This window comes from Buteo buteo, chromosome 17 (genome assembly GCF_964188355.1).
Source record: "Buteo buteo chromosome 17, bButBut1.hap1.1, whole genome shotgun sequence".
Taxonomy (NCBI): domain Eukaryota; kingdom Metazoa; phylum Chordata; class Aves; order Accipitriformes; family Accipitridae; genus Buteo; species Buteo buteo.
The window spans coordinates 12,656,248-12,671,012 of NC_134187.1; positions in this window are offsets into that span (position 1 = coordinate 12,656,248).

The following is a 14,765-nucleotide window of genomic DNA, read 5'->3' on the forward strand; positions in this document are numbered from 1 at the left end:
GGGTTCTCTAAATTCCAGATTTGGCATTCACTAACTTTCTTTTAACACTGCTCCCCTTTATGAAAAAGACTTGTATATTCTTGAGCCAGGGGAAAAGGGAGGTGAGCCTATAACGTAGCTGGTATCACACTTAATCTGGAATATCCACATCTACTTCCTGTTACCCACAAAATTTATATCTAGAGCTCCTAAATGATGGGTGTGCTGTGCTACATGTTAAGAGAAAGATGTTATTCTTAATTCTTCTGTTTTTTGAGAAAAAAATTATTTGGACATTTTGCTGCAGAGGAAGATTCAGGATGATGAATACAGATTGGAAATAAAGTACTTTGTTTGTTTGTTTTTCACAGAAAGGCACTGAAGTCACAGCAATGGCCACATTTTATCTCAAGTTTTGCTTCAGCATTTTCTATCAGCTAGCTTATGTAGTTCTCTAGTTGTTCCAGTGACTTATTGTCCATATACACTGCTTAAAAAATGAAAAGCAGCATGATTTTAGAAGTATTCAAGTACCTCCATATGAGAAGGTGTGTCTGTACAAGTTCTAAGACAGGTATTAGCTCAGGCTGCCCTATAGCAGTGTAGCCATTCCATATGGTGTTGTATTCAGGCAAACTAACCATATTGACAATGCCTTTGGTTTTGGAGCTTGAACAGCATTGCACTGCAAAGGAAAACCTGCCCTAAATCACCCTATATATCATTCACAGAATGTAGGCACCTAATGAGGCCTAAAGCTTGCATCAGGCAAAAAACTATCTAAAAATTCTGCACGGCAATTTTGAGAGATTAAGGTAGCTTTGTCCTTCTGTGGGCCTTGCTTCAAGCTGTCTTAAGAGTGGCAGGTGAAACTGTTTGAAACATAATTGAGGTGGGTGGGAAGCTGGAGAAAGTGGGCTGTTTTTCTCTCAAAGAGTTCAAAACACAGCCTTAGACATCAGACTACACTGCAGGGATCACGATTTGCAAATTCTTAGTGGGGAAAAATCTTTCTGAAAATCTAAGTAGCAAGTATTCAATAGATATATAATTTAAAAGCTTCACTGGAGTTTGCGAATTCTAACAAAAAAATCTAAACCTTGCAAGAAGATTTTGGTTACTGAGGATTTTAGTCCCAGCTAGCAATGATTCTGATAATATTTGCAGATATTTGCTAGATTATTTTTAACAAATGATTATAAATATGATGCAAAAACATCTGTAGAAGACATTTAAATGGAATAAATGAATTCATAGTCTACAGAAGATGGATACTGTTTTTAAATTCAAGTATTAGAAAATGCCTAAAAGTGATAGAGATGGTAATTTCAATGGCTGCATGCTATTAACAATTAACAATTGCTATTAATGCAATTAACTTGTTGAGAGGATATTCTATTTCTCAATGGTAAAAGAATACTTTATGTTGGACTCCTGTCCCCAAACTTCTGTTCTACAAAGATTTCTCATTTAAGGTAAACTAATTGTCTGTTCTCCTTCTCTAGGGAGTGGAGAGAGAAAGTTCACCCTGTGGGATGATTTATCTTTCCTTAAAATAATGTTCCAAGAAGGTGCATCATCCCCTATAGGATGTAGATTTTTCTTATTTGACTATAACAGGTGGAGGTGTGAGGTCTAAAAGAAAGACATCAGCCATAGATTTGTCTTCAGTGGTTAAAACAGCTGCATACAGAACATCTTTGTGGCCTTTTAAGTCATCTCTCTGGTCTGTTATTTGTTTTCTCTTCTAGCCCTTCCCATACACGGTGTAGGGAGCTGAGGTGCCTATCGTAGACTTCGGCTGTGCTGTGGATTGCAGCATCTGCCTTTTGGTGTTCAAGTTATTCAGGGAGTCTGGGCTTAAGTGGTCAACGTGATGCTCAAAAAGCAGTACTTTATTAGGTACAATAGTATTTGGTCTGCCTGCACATTTTTCTGTGGACATGAAGTGATTTACCCTGTGTCACCTTTACCACTTGCTTAAAGGTAACTGAATCCCTGCCATGAAAGCATAAGGCAATTATTGATAGTTACAGTATCCCTAAGCTACCAAAGCATAAAATTAATTACAAACACATATGATTTGGTTGGTCCAATCCTAGTCCACCTATCATGAATGGGAAAATCGGTAACAGTATGAATAAATCTTCCACTGATATGATCAGCAAACCTATGACTGAGATGACAAAAGACCTTTAAAGACCTGTTTTGACTAGAGCAGCTTTATTTTCTGAGCTTCATTTGAGCCAAAATTAAGTGGACCTGCATGCGCTATCTTCAACTGTCAGATGCACTAATTCATTTATTTGGCAAGTGATCTCATTCCCTGTTTAAAAATGTTGCCCCTATGACAGAATTAAAGAAGTGTAGTGTGCTGAAACCGGCACTGAGTGCAGAGGAGGCAGGCAATTTTTAAGCTAATTTTGTTTCTGGTCTGGCCAACTTCTACAAATAGGCATAATTCAACAGGAATGTATCCATATGAAGAAATTTCCAATAGTAGGTGAGTTGAGAGCTCACTTTTGAGGTTGATCTAGGAAAAAAATAGCCATTAATTTCAAATATCCTTTTCACAGGTACTACCTGTCTTGTCCAATGGCACCATCCATCTCCACCTGATTGGCATTTTCAGAGGTTGCATGCAGCTGGTGAAATGATTGATCACAGCTATTCTGTAGCATCTGCTACAGTCTACCAAATCAGTTGTACATTAAAAAAGCAACATCCGATGAGCATGTCCCAAGGCTGATATTACTATTTATTTCTAGCCATAACCTAGTGTCAAACCCAGAACATGGAAGAAGGTAAGCTTTTCTACCTAACCAGATCCCCTATCTCTTATCTTAACCTCTGCTTGGGAACAAGTTTGTGAACAGGTTGCTACAAGTTTCTATTAAGTAAGTGTGAATGAAGCTCAGATCCTTTCTATTACCTACCTAGGAATGTACTCTAGCCCTTCACTAAGTGCTTGGTAGCTCATTCCTTAGTGAAAAGAGATGAGTTATTTCAGAGTTGCTGAGGAACAAGTGTTTGAACACTGGAAGTTACCAGGGAAACTGACTTACCGAAAGCTTTTAGCTTAGTTGGTGGTGCATTAACTTGCCTTACTATTTCTTGAACAATAAGAAAAATAATAGCACACTCTTCAGTTCACCTCCTTTCTTGCTTCTGGCAAGTTTCCCTTCATGTTTCTTTTCTGACTCTTGCTTTCTTGTAGGACCAGTACTATCCTGCTCTCTTCACCTTTGATCTTATTGCGGCTTCAGCACAGTATACAATTCTGATTGTTCATGCACAGAAAAAGGAAATTTAGATTCAAAGAAGTGTAAAGATGGTTTGCAGGGATTTTGATTTCTTTTTCCTCTCGTAGTGTGTTTACACAGAAACATCAAATAGAGGCTTTTTGCTGTTATCTGTCCACTTTCTCCATGGTTGGGCCATTCAGCCAGCAGAAGGAAGCTCCTGATTTCAATCCCAGAGGCAACTTTAGGTAGTATACTGTTCACAAAACATTACCCACAAAGCTAAAGTAAGATGTGTTTTTCCCAATAGTCCTCTTTACTGGAGATTTTGTTAACAAAATATTCATTTTTCCTCCAGTCTCCAACTCACTTTCCCTGCCTTAAACCTGCATTCAGTTGTTATAGCCTAACTTAACAGTAGGAAAATAAGTAGAGATCAGAGCAATTCTTACCCAGCATACATGCTTTCAGCATTATTTTCCTTCCTTTTCTAGGGAAGGGAGACAGGGACAAAAAGCTGTGCTACTTCTCCGTAAGCAATATCCTGTTCAAATAAACCAATGTCTTTTTACTTAATCTGTTTCCTGATGTCTCGTTCTTAGTGAGGAAAATATCCATCGTAGAATGCTATTCCTTATCCATCCCTTTATAGACTATTTTCCACATTATTTAATTGTTTCTTTAGTTTTCACATCTCCAAACCGTAACGAGCCACTATGTCAATGGAAGAAAATAAGAAGTCGCTCTGAAATGTGTGTCTTCTTTTATGCTTTGTTAGACTTCATTATTCAAATCTTTTTCTAGTCAAATATACTTCAGCTATGAAAGAAACATGATAGTGCTTCTGCGATGGAATACATGGTTATTGCCATAACCCACCTGGTATTCTATTCAAATTCTTCAGCTATGAGAATTTGCTACTGCAAATACACTTCACTCAAAACCTCTATGTAAAAGCATTTAACATTCTCATTTGATGCTCTTGACTCTTTGTATTTCAGCGTGTTCACTGTAAGGCTGCTGGCTTTTGTGCCTATCTCTGTTTCATCTCTTTTGTGTTTAACACTTGCTTTCTACTTCAAACTTTCTTCCTAGGCACCACAGTGAATTGGAAAAAGCATCCTGCAAAATAGCTCCACCCCCGTAGCTAGGAATAAATAGTGCTCAGAAGACTAGCTAAGCAGCTGACAGGTCTTGACCATTGCTTTTTATGCTATTTACGAATTGTCCCTCATGTTCTGCTCCTCATCTGATATCTATTGGCTGCTTTTGTACGCTGAGTGTCAGGCCTTGGGGTCAGAGACCACTTGTCATCATGTGTGACAGTGCTTAGCAGAACAGGGTACGAGTGAGACCGTGTACCGCAAGTGAACAGCACCTTGATGGGAGTGTGCACAGCAGAGCGTTAGCTCCTCCTGTTAGGAAAGCTGCTGCTGTGGCCCTCATTTACACCCAGTCAGATGGCATGCTGCTTGCTTTGGAAGCCATCCCCTCTCCAGTGTTTGTTTTGTTGAAAGACAGACATCCAGAGCTGAACTCGGTGCAGCGAAGAACCATTTTATTATGCCATTTATTGCCTTTAAAAGACCAGGACAGAAGCATAAGTACCATTTCTGTGCTCTTTTCACAGGGAAAAGGAGCTCATTTTTCTGAAAAATGGGGCCACGATGTTTTGCCTTTGTTTCTGGCAAGCAGAGACCTTTCAGCCTACCAGAGGTAGGATGCTCCCTGGCAGGAGCTGCCAGTTCGCAGGCTCTGAGAGGGCTCCTCTCCCAGATTAGTGGCTGGGAGAGCTACGTGCAGTGTTTTCTGTAAAATATAAAAAAGTCTTGTTTTCTTGGACACATGTAGGAAGATGAATCCCAATCTACATTTCACACTTCTGTTGTCTTAAGATCTTGTGCAGCTGTTGTGTTAATGGACCCATTTAACAACATATATTATAGTGGTTAGAGTTTTTCCATGTTCCTGATGCCAATACTCTTTTTTTTTTTTTCCTTTTCTACTTTTTTTGCTCCATTTTCCTACTCATTTTCTTACTGTATTTAATACTGGTTTAAATATCCCCTGTCTTGCCACTACTGCTCTGCAGGGTCCTGCTGTGCAAATTGGCACTTTAAGTGGAGGCACTTCGTGTAAGTGACTAACAGCCACCCCTGGTGAGATACTTAAAGAAACAATTGCACTGAACTGTACCTCTTGCTTTGAAAATAAATTAGATAGAAGGGAAAGAACTCCAGCTAACAGGAGTTTATAATTCAAGTTTCAGAATGTATGAAACTATGTAAAGCCTTCAAGACCTGTAAAACTGCAAGAGGCTTTTCACAGTTAAACAGAAATATTAAATCTTTTCTTGGGAACCAGGGCTCAAAGTCAGTGAAGCCCCACAGTGTTATTAAAATTTTGCAACTCCTAAGACATCTGCCTTGTCAACATTAAAGATATTCTGTACTCACTGAACTATTATGCTGTTCTATTTTACTTGAAGTAGCCCTTAAAGTCAGTTTTGATGGTTTTATGCCTTTATCCCTCAGGATAGACAACAAAATGTTGTCTGTTATGTTTCTCGTTTGGGATTATTCATGGTTGCCTGGGACCTTTTTGACAAAACCATTTTTCATTGGCAAAGATCAGTTTGACACTCTTCAGGCTAATGTTTTTTTCAAAAAGATTTTTAATTTCATTTCCATTAACACCAGGTTCTTGAAGACACTTTATTTTTTTCAGGTCAAAATGAAGAAGTATCCGGTAGGTCAGTAAGTGGGATCATTGCCCACAGTGTTCAGCGGTTGATGGTCAAATCCATAATCTGAAACCAACACTGGATTAATTCTTACTTTGTGATGGCCCAGTGCCTGGTTTTGTTCTTTTGGGTTTTGGTTTTGTTTGTGGGTTTTTTTTCTGAATACCCTTAAATTTTCCCTGCTGTGGAATTAGATAATATTCTTCGTATATAGCTCAGAAACTAGAGTACTTTGCTAACCTAATTCCATTCTCCCATTTTATCTAGTGATTCCTAAATGGAAAAGGCACTCATTATCCCCACAGCAGAAGCACAGGTATGGACCGGCTCCCAGGGAAGACAATCAGTTATTGCTGTGCTAAAGGAAGATCCCTTTTTTTCTCAGATGTTATTAAGTGCCTTATTCCTTCTTTCTCTTCTTACTTGGTATTCTGGACCCTTAGCAGTTGCAAGCACAGACTTCACAGCTTGAGATATTTCCCTACGGTAGGCAGAGTACGGCCATTGTTTTCTTTAGTTTTTATAGATAGCTTTTTCTTCCTAAATATTTGAATTTGTATACATTAAGAGTCCAAGTGCAATGCTATTGAACTGTCAAGTTCTTATCCTTGAGGTTAATTCACTTATCTAATTAAAGCCATCTAGTCAGGATGAAAATGAGGTTTACCTCCTCTGAGGTAAAATCCTGCTTCCATTGAAATCTGTAGAATAAGCTTTTACAGACTTCAGCGAAGCTATGATTTTGCATCTAATTAGAAAGTACTATTTTAAAGCTACATATTAGTTTTTTTATGGGGGAAGAAGTGTAGGAACTTTCCTCGAACAGTATTACTATCCCATAGCCAAATCAGCAAACTGGAGAAATAGGGTTTTTTTCTTGATGTTTTTATATTTTAATATAATATTACATATAATATATATAATATGAAAATAAAATTTGTTTTTTACCCTAGATTTTTCAAAGCAACTGAATAAATATTTTTCTCTACAGCTTTGTGTGCCAACTAATCATCAATTGACAATCTGTTTACAATGTTTTCTGCCAATATGAATATTTAGTTCATAACATTTTCCCATTTCATTCCTAGCCTAAAAAATAAGGAAAAAATACAGCAATAAAAAAAGCATAATAAGGAAAAGAAGAGAGCATAAAAGAGAGGTTCATACTAATTATGAGCAGCTTGCTAGCAATATAGCAAATAGTCTCTGATTTATGTGGCTGAAGGTAAGGTACATTTTCAATATTTCTCATACTATTATGAGGATGATGGATGACCTGTTTTGCTGTTGCAGTTTTAGTAATTGCACAGAGCTAGGGTAAAATCCATTCCTCTGACTCACTCTGGAGATAAAGGCATGAATAACTGTGGCCATTTTGACATCACAGAAGAGGTGCTGTTTTATTTTTTCTTTATAAACAGGAACCTAAACTCATTTTTGTTCAGTCACCTGTTTTCTGTATAAACTAACCCGAGATTCTACACAACTTCCAAAATTAACATCTGAGTAGGACATAGTAGGCAGACTACAATCCATGGGGAAAGTAGCTAGTTTGCATATTTTTACCTTATTTATCTGACAAGGATAGCAATTGTCTGTGATAGTGACATTAAAAAAGTGATAAGGAAGAGACTTAGTCAATATATCAAGTTTTGTGGTATTTTATGTTAAAATAAAGATGAAAATCTTTGTATTCATAAAAACAATGAGATAAATAATGTTCTAAAGTACCAATATTTGCAAAAAAGATTTCTTCTTAAATTCCATCTCAAAAATTAATTTGGCAAAGGTGAATAAAGCTCCAGGCAAACTAGGATGTGACTCCAGCTAAAGTAATAACATATTTATCTCAGATACTGTTTCAAAGTTGCTACTGCTCAAAAAGGTCAAAAATGAGAGTAACAGAACACAGGTGACTTTTTGAAGGTAGATTTGGGGAGCACTGAGGATCAAGACCAACTTAGCATTATTGACTGCAGGATGGGATACGCTGCCAGTCAGCTCCATCAGTTGGCCTCTGTATTGTTAATGCATGTGCAATGTATGCAGCTTTTAAATATTTATTGCATTTGGAGAATAGTGGGAAAATTGCTCCTAGTCCATAATCCCTGTAAAAATGTACACGTGATATTCCTCTGAGGTGGGTGTTTGTACACTGTAATTTCTAATTACAGGTATTTTTAAAGTTTTCCACCTCCCTAGCATGTTCTGCAGCTTAGAAGCAGCCGACGTGAGACAAATTTCTCAGAATCAGTTCAACTTTAACAGAGGATTAAAAGAGTCATAGGTATCCTTGCCTGGTGTAAAGGTTCATTGACGAATGCCGAGCTTCTTAAAAAGCAAAGGGGAATAATTATGCATTAATCACGTCAAATCATTTCCTGAAGACTCTTGTGAATGTCAGAAGCTATTAGTATACTGTTAATTCGCAGAGCTGTCTGTCATTCTGTTGAACTCCTGGAGACCTGAATGAGATAGCAGGGCAGTCCAAAGAGCAGGAGGTCAGTTCTTCGGCGCACAGAGGGGTGACTAACAAAGTACCGGAGTCACTCCGCTGGCATTCACCGGGCTTCTCCAGCTGGGCCAGAGATCCAGACCTATAAACCTCCGACTGCCTCTGAAATCAGCAAAATGCCTTCTGGAATGGGGGGCGATGGTGAACGGGAGAGGAAGAGGCAAGCCTGACATAGAATTTGGGCCACATGAGCGTGACTTGTACTGACAAAAGCTTTTGTGAATCTGAGTTTTGGTGAGTGTGAACAGTGCAGCACCTTGTAAGTCCCCGTTATTAATTTTTTGTTGCAGTACAGTCCTGGGTAGCAATATTAGCCCAAGAACTGGTACCCAGGTGTAGTGCTATGCTTGCGTCTAGTGTGGGAAAGGAGCAGCCAGCTCAGGAGTCTGTGTGACCTGCGCTCCAGAGACTCGTCGCTGAAATCGGCTCCTGTTGTCTCTTCTAGAGTCTGCTGAGGGGATTGAAGTTGTTTGTATGGGCCTGAGATTAAGCCCTAAACTTGAGGTAATGTGAAAGCACTGACTTAACAAGTTGTTGACATTTAAAACAGAATTTTTTTGCGATAAAAATATGTCATAACTCTCTTGGCATTGTTGCTACAATGAGCTTGGATGACTAGATGTTCCAGGCACTTTCAGAATCAAGTAACTCAAAGAGAGTTCAAGCTGTGTACTCTGATTTCTACTTCTTTTCATCCTAAATTTCAGTTTCTTAAAAAAAAATTGCTTCTCAACAGTTCCATTAGCCTAAATGATATGGATGCTTGCTGGACAAATTACAGATGAAGACAGAATGAAAAGCAGTGAATATTAGCAGGAGAAAGAATCAGCAAAGAAATACAATGATGGAACTTCCCAGTCAGATCAGATATAAAAGGAAGAATGGGTGTCATTTTCTTCAGTAGCCAGGAAACAAACGTAATTGAGCTAAATTTATCCTGCAGGATATTTTAAGATTTTGTTTTTAAATCAGAACTGTGCACTTACTCATTTACTCCTTGTATCTGTTTCCTATTGCAGGCAGTGCATGCCAGGTACTACAACTGAAGATATGGGGACTGCAGTCCCTTCATCAGGACCACCCGATGTGCCCTCTTCTCCTGGTCAGGCGGTGGGGAAGCCTCCGTTCTTCCTGCAGGCATGCAGGGATTGTGTCTAGCCCTCAAAAAAACAAGTAAAACCAGAGATAGATAGATAGAGATGTACCATAGGCATATATATATAGTTATTCAAATAAATATATATGTAAATAAATTCAGATAGCTGAAGAGTTAACTGTAGAATGATTTCTTTTAGCTGTGGATTTTTTGATATTTAAGCTCTAAAAGCCCCTAAAATTGAGCTTCCTTTTTAGCTATTTCATCGCAAGAAAAAGATACTTTCTCTAAAGCATATATAATATATGCTACTGAGGAAAAATCCCTCTGAAGTAAATATGATTTTTTTTGTAGTTCAATTGCAAACAGAGACGATCAAGTCCCAGTCAAGTTAAGTGCAGATCAGTAAATTATAGCAGAGCATGACTAATTTTTTTCTGTAGATGGAAATCAGTTGTTGGATAATAATAATTATGAATAGATTTGTGTTTAACAGCTCTATTAAGGCACTATCAATCCTCTCAGTTCCTCTCCTATGTAGTGTGCAAGTACTGGTGGCAGATTACAGTTCAGAAAAAAGAGACGGAGAGCACTGGATAACAGCAGTGGCAGCACAGCATTTCAGCATGAGGATTAAAACTGAGGATGTCTCAGCTTTGGGTTCTTGGCCAATTCTGATTTCTTATTCACTGAGTATGGAATTTGCAAACAGCAGCTGTCAGCTAAAATACAGCAGGATGTAAACATCAGCAGAGGCCTGAATGTGAGTCTAAACTCTCTGTAACGTGTATGGGAAGAGATAATGACCTGAAAATGTCATAAATGACAGCCAACAAAAGTGGTTAGTATCAGAAGTCTCCTAAGAGGCAGAAATGATGGTAAAAGGTCATAAGCCATTTTCAAACAGACTCTTTTCTCTCTCTTTAAGTGCTGTGGCCCTGTCTTTCAAAACCCTACATTTCCAGTTAGTGGGAAGAGGAGGTAGTGATGATTCACTTTATCTAATGGCTCAGGAGTGCACAGGGTTAAAGTACATTTTCATATAAGAATATAAATTTAATACTACAATATCTAGTGGGGACAGCTCAGGAACTGCAGATTTTCTGTTTGCTATTTCCAGCTCTGCTCAAAAGCCATTGAACATCAGCTCACTCTCTTCAGCTTAGTTGTCTATATTTAAATAGACAAGAGATTTTCAAAAGCACCTGCTTTTCACTATAGATTATATAGGTATTTTAGGCATTTGCTTTAAGGAGATTCATACATTAGGAGTCTAAAATTTAAGCATATCCTGGATTCCCAGAAATTTTACCTTCTCCAGAATAGCCAACAGCTGATCAGGTTTTACAAGAGCAACAGTTTTGACCCTAAGCTCCTAAAGAGGGAGTTAAAAAAAACCAGGCAGTTTTGCACTGTCTTGTATAAATGGATGGAGCTGACATTTTTAGCAGTTATTTCAAAGACCTGTCTGAAGCTCCACACTCCACAGCAGTCGCAGACATAACTGAGAGGAACTGAACAGAGCTGGGAGTGATTTCAGTGATGACAATTGCCTTACAATCAAAGCAGTTTTCCTTCAGTTACTTAAATGCCTGCTCCAATATTAAATTTCTGTGAGGATTGGAGCAAATCTTAGGTTCATGATGTGATTCTAACCTAGAACCCTCCATTTTGATTATTTCTTTTCCGCAGTAATAGCACTTTCTGGTTTTTGCCTTTGTGCTATATATTTCTTCCAGTCTGTTCATCAGAAGTCTGTAGCCATTTTCTCAGATGCTGGCTTTGAATTACAGATGGCTAGAACTGACTCTGTCAGTGGGCTTTATGTGAGTTTATTCCTGCACAAAGCCCACAGATAAGCCATGGACAAAAGGTTCCCCAACCCACTAATTCTGCAGTATTCAGCATCCATGAATATGAGAAAGCAACATAGAACTGACCCTAGGGATAAGCAAAAAACTTGGTTTTCTCTTTCTAAAACTTTCCAAAGTAAGGTTTCAAAAGGAAAAGATTTCAAAAATATCTTGGAATAGGATCTCAGAGGAAAGATGTTACTTTTACAGTCATGAGTTCCACACACTGTATCACTCTGAAATGACTCGCACAGCATCTGCTGTCCTGGCACAGACTGTGAATCAGATGCTTTCAGTCAAGCATATGCTGATAGAAAAACCCACACCTGCAAGAAGACACTCATTATTACATTAGGTTAACCACAGGGACACTGAAAGAGGTGTTGGACTCTAGGCAGGTATTAACAAAGTCTTTCTAACTATCATCTAGAGGTAGAGTAATGTTTTTTATGCCTAAAAATGCAGCTTGTCCAGTTTTCCTTTATTTTAGCTAATTTCAGGACTGCAATGGGAGCTCCTTATGGTCAACTAAGAAAAAAAAGAAAAAAAAAAAACAACACACCCACCCACCCCCCTCATGTTGAATAGCAAAGTACTTTTAAAATAATAAAACCAAGTTACCACTTCTGCCTAAAGACCTAATCTAACTGTATTCAGAATGTAAGAGAAGGATAGATATTCAAGAGCTCCAAAAAGGTTCTCTGGTTTGTGGACTCTGAAACAAATTACAGGAAATTGAAACAAAAAGAATCTTCCTGATGGAAAACAAACCAAAGCAAATTTCACAGCAATATTCAAACAGATTTGATGTTCATGAATATGAGCAATTTGAAGGATTTGAGGTTTTGAATCAGCATGTCCTAGAGAGATTCAAGTTTCTGTCTTTGATATATGTTGGGCATTTCACAGTTTCACTGTCACAGACATTCACTTTTCTGCATGTATAGTTTACAGAGTCACTTTTATGTTATATACATTTTATTGCAAATGTGCATTGAAATTTCACTTTTTGCAGAGAATCACCGAGGGTCATAACTTCTCTTTGTGTTATAGTTTTAATTACTTGCTTATATTCTTGTCTGAACAGTGATGCATTTTGTAGGACTCAATTTTAGCAAGACTTGATGGTATTAGTTACCAAAATTTAGAGAATTTTCTCTTATTCTGGCAATAAAACTAGGTCCAACTTATGAAACTTTAGCTCATTTTACTCCTCTAACTGAACTCTTTTGACAGCCCCCTTAAAGCCCCAAAGATTCAGAGATAAATATAGATTGCTTCTGTATTTGGCAAAACACTGTGAAAGATGAGGCAGAGTCTGATTTCCACCAGTAATATAGCTTTACAGTGCATTTTTGTCTAGATTTAGGATAAAAATACTATTGTGTGCTAGGGCTTCAACATTGTACTGAAATTTTTGTGAGATTGACCAAGCAGCTCCCTCCTACATATCAGCATGACATACCAAATTGTTCTCAGATGCTGTTTTTAGCCCAATACTTCAAATTGATTTTCCGTTCTTTTGTGTTACACCTCAAAATCAGGAGTTTGCCGTTAGTCCTAGCTTTTTACTTAGAATATCATTCTAGTATTAAAATATACTTCGGCTTCTATCAGTTCCCCTCAAAGAACTTTTTATACTTATTTAATGACAGCCCAGTAACGGGTACAGTTGCACTGCAGTTCAGAGCAGCACCCCAGGGGCTCATGCCACTGACTCACAGCAGAGTAAGTCCACAACACACCAACTGAGGTGTTGTTCACAATCTAAACAAATAAGCAAGATGTAGCATACTGTGCTGCAAACACATGGTTTGTATTCATTCCGCTGACATCTCCTATTGAAAATTAACAACTACTAATAAGCTTGCCATAATTCCTCTGTTCAGCCTCCTTGCAATGGAGAGCAAGGAATTTTAGCCAGGTACTCTTCAATCTAAGAAAAATAAGAGCTTCTGGGAGGACCCTCTCCACAAAGTTCTACTTGCTTTAGCCTTTGTTTCAAACTTTTCTCTGAAATAACTGTGCTTTTCATGCTAACTGTTGCTCGCAGATCATTATTTTCAAGGGTGTTTAAAATAGGCTGCTGTTATATAAAAGGGTGATTTTGAAGGAGGAGCTATCTTCTACGGTCTCTGCCTCACTACTTCCAATTATTTTGTTGTCATTCTAATTGGTCATTACTCAGGGATAGAAAAAGTGCTGCTGTTTGATCTTTTGCTTGTTTGAGTTTATTCTAGCGTTTCAAGTGCTCTAAAAATGGTTGAAAGCATCTAGAGATCACGAGAGTCATCCTGTTCTGTCTGTTGCTGCTTGTAACTGTGCAACGCACAGGCAATCACCTCCCAGGTTCGGACACCATTTGCGCCTTCTCCACCGCGGCAATAGCTGTCATTGCAATAGCTCCATTTCACTAAACCTGCTCAGGACTGCATTTTGACTCTCTCCAGCTGCCTAGATGAGAATATGAGGAGAAAAATCGTTTTACTTTGTTCAGTTACCACCTAAAGTCTGTGTGCAGGACTAGAGCTGCTGTCTGCTCCTTTGTTCTCTGCCTTCCACGGGTGGCATAGCGGTGAAAATGGGTGGGCATTTAGTGTCAACAAAGGGAACGAGCTGAGCACGGAGTAGCTCAGCAGCAAATCGTTAGCCTTTGGGAGCAACAGAGGGTCAGAGTAACTTTCCAGGAAAGGACTACAACCATGAGATAGGCTCTTTTAAGGCAATCTGCTTTCCCAGGGTTTACAGGAAGGTTGAGTTTCTTCTTGCTGTTCTTTTCCACCCCTTCTTACATTTGGTTTAAACTTCAGTGATGTGGACACGATGAAACGCTTTCCCACCCAGCCACTCATTCCCAATAATAACATTGTACTACAGCAACATTATAACCCTGAATTTTCTGACAGAGATAACTGCTTAAAAGAGGACATCAAATTTCAAGGCTGACTTAACTGAGAAATGGCTTACACTCATAGTCAGTTTTTTATGTCATTAAAGTATGCATGGGCAGCGGGAGTACGAGAGCAGTGAGCAGTACGAAACAGAAATGGGAGGAACGGTGCAGATCGCTAGAGAGGGAGCTGCAAGGCAGTGCTTATTGACAAGGCATTACTGGACTAATTCTTGCAGCCCTCCCACAGACATAAGCGGACCTGCCTGACAGTAGCCAATAATAAATGCACCTGTTAAGACAGAGTGGGAGTGGACCACCTGCATGTCTTTTGTGGTGGCACAGTGGTGACAGCAAAGTTAAGACTTCAGATATAAATTGCTAACTCTTTCTTTAAAATTAGCTATATTATTCTCCATTAAGAAGAAAATGGGGTCTTGGGGGGCA